The sequence below is a fragment of the Montipora foliosa genome, chromosome 9, assembly GCF_036669935.1.
Source record: "Montipora foliosa isolate CH-2021 chromosome 9, ASM3666993v2, whole genome shotgun sequence".
Lineage (NCBI taxonomy): Eukaryota > Metazoa > Cnidaria > Anthozoa > Scleractinia > Acroporidae > Montipora > Montipora foliosa.
This window is the reverse complement of record NC_090877.1, coordinates 32,000,413-32,003,451: the sequence shown is the minus strand read 5'-3', so window position 1 is coordinate 32,003,451 and position 3,039 is coordinate 32,000,413.

The window sequence follows — 3,039 nt, the reverse complement described above, 5'->3', positions numbered from 1 at the left end:
GTGAAAATTCTCGGGTAAAGAGATAATCTGTTTTTAAATGTTACTGAACCATAAATTCTTAATTTTATGACGTCAAATCCTGGGTTCGCTGAATGATAACAATTTGAGGACATCAAAGTACCGACAGATCTAGATGATTCGTGATAATGTCGCCTGTTACTGGCTGAAATAAATTTGCTGGGATCCATGTAATAGGTTGATGAAACGATCTGTGAAAAAGAGATTTTGGTGTGTTGATTGATCTCTCAATAAAGAGGACTGTAATGATCGCAAGGATGCTAGCATAATACGGCAGAATCCTCAATTTGTATGTATTTTGTAAGGATCTGATTAATTTTTCCAGCAAGCGAGGTCGTTTTTAAAATTGCTTTGTTGATGTGGAGGGCGTTTTTTAAAAGTCGCATTATTCGCTGCTGGACGCAATTCTCAGGGAGATTGCTGACCAATCGTCTAGACCACAGCGATTTTCAAAAAAAGTTAATTGTTGTTAAGAATAACTAATATTCGTATAACACCTATAACAACTGTAAATATTAATATTGCGGCGATTATTTCTGATTATTTGACATATTTTGTCCTGTCTTTTAATAGGCATAGTGCTAGCGAAATTATGCTTTGGGTATGTGCTGATAGAGAGGACCTCCTCAAAAATCACAGGTCAACTGTCCGCTAATCTCAGCCTGTTCAGTACTTTAGGTTCAAGAAACTGTTTCTTCCTAAAACGTGGTGTTTTTTTTCTTTTAATGGTATGGAGATGAATTTAAACGGCCGATTAACTTTTTACTTCATCTTCAGTGTTCATATTTCATATTTAAAAGGGTTTAAGTCAGTCGCACGATGTAGTTAAGGTGATTCCTCAGAAATTAAAGTTCCCGATGAATTTTTTTAAAACTTTCCCTGAATGTTCTCTACCAAGCACTGTTTCGAAAAAAACAATAAAAATGATAGGTCACCATTCTCGCTTAAGAGATATGATGGGCCAATCTTACCCAATTTATGCTTGTACTCGTGCTATTTAGGCGCATTATTCATCGGTCCACGTTACATTTTGCGGTAGCTCGATAGGTAGTTTATAAAAGTAATACTCGGAAAAAAACTTAACAGGTAGAAAATGTCGAGCATATAGAACAATATTATATAAAATTTGTGGAAACATAACACTATTTGAAACGACGTGGACGTAAAGCGTTCGTAGAGTCGTTATTTTTGCGGTCATAATTTGCATCACAGAGTAACGGGTTCCAACATGCTTTCGCCTAGATCTTTTTTTGCTTCCGATAAATTTTTTTAGTTTTCTTTTAAATTAAGGGGCACAATATGCACACTATTATTATGCAATAAAAAATACAGGTCACCATGCTCGTTTAAAAGAAAATGAGCATTTATTTCGCTATCGAGCTTAGCTTGAGGGAAATTTCTTTCGCTGTGTACGTGCACGCGCTAATTTGCGCGCGCTAATGACGCAAAAATCGTGCGCAGTAGGGATGCGCAATGCAATACTGAGGAATCACCTTAACTAGCTGCTGCTTCAAAAGCAATGTTCAATTGCTTGCCAAGAGCTAGAAGACCAAGAACCATAGTCGTTTTGAAGGAAGTATATCATCCCTTCAACAGGCGGCGTAGCTTAGCTTGTTGTTTAGTCATCAGTACTTTCGCAAGACGATTGTAGCCACACACACTGATACACAGCCCCTTATACACTTGAGTCCGCGCAAAGGTAATAAGACGTCGATGGCGAAGGCAACGGCTAAAAACGGGAACATTGTTGGATGAAAAGGGAAACAGCAATAGGTTTGTTAAACTATAAAAATTGTAGCTACGATTATTTCATTAAAATGCTTGGCCTCGCTGGATAACTACGATTATAGATAAAATCAGGCCTAACCTTTGTCGGTTAGTATTCAATGTATGGTGGGATCATACAAGGCGTTCTGGAGCTTCGTTCCGCTGTTTCGGTGCTTCGGTATTTCGCTGTTTCGGTGTTTCACTTTTTCGTGATTTAGTAATGCCCTTCAAAAATTCTGCAATTTTAGGCTCTGTTTACGAATAGAGGGTTCTACCACCTCATTGATGGCCGCTGAGTTACTCAGCCATTGGTGGTGACCGCGCCGGTGACCGCCCAAGTGTTTCGGGGTGGAGGGGTCATGTCATGACCGCACGTGTGCAAGTTAAACAAATGAGTATATAAATATAGCTCGGAAATATTACTACTGCTGAAAAGAATTTGCGAAGCTCAAATATTTCCAATGCAAAAGGATATATAGTAAGAAACCGCCCAAAAACGATCAATTTTATGAAGTATCTGATATCAAAGAAGAACAAAACGCTTCTTAAGTAAAAAGTTGATTTTGCTTCTATTCAACAATAAGAAATTTGGTTTTTGCCTCTGTTCAAAGGGATCTTCCCATAGAAAATAGGGTGCTTCGTTTTCGAGTTGTGAGTGCTTCGTTTTCGACCTGGAGTGCTTCGTTTTCGAGTTCAGACACTTTGGATACTTCATTGGGTACTGTTGTTCAGAGTGCTTCGTTTTCGACTTTAATAATAGGGTCGAATCACACTTGGGAAAAGACCGTTGAATTGAAAAAAACTGTTAAATAAACGGACTTGCGTCTCACACATACTGGGGTAGGGTTATATCGAAATTCAGAAACCGAGGGTTTCTGCTATATTTCATTGGCTGTATAGTGTCGTACTTCCTATTGTTTTCTGTGCTAAATCCAATGTTGTCTTTGTTCGTTCTATTGTTGTTTTGGCCAATCCTGAAGACCATTCTGACTGATACTTAACAGATAGAGTTTCATTTGATGAGCCATACTCTTGTCACCAATATCACATTGATCGCAATTATTTGTGTTTATATTTCTCAAGTGCCAATCGGATTTTTCAGGCGCAGGTCCGTCCGCCTTACCGATGCACCCAACACTCATAAACGTCCTGTTTTTCCCTATGAATATACGACCCGAATGACATAGCGGGTATAAAAACTTCGACGTTAAAAACTCTTTGTTGGAACACAGTTGGAATCCTGACAACAAGGCG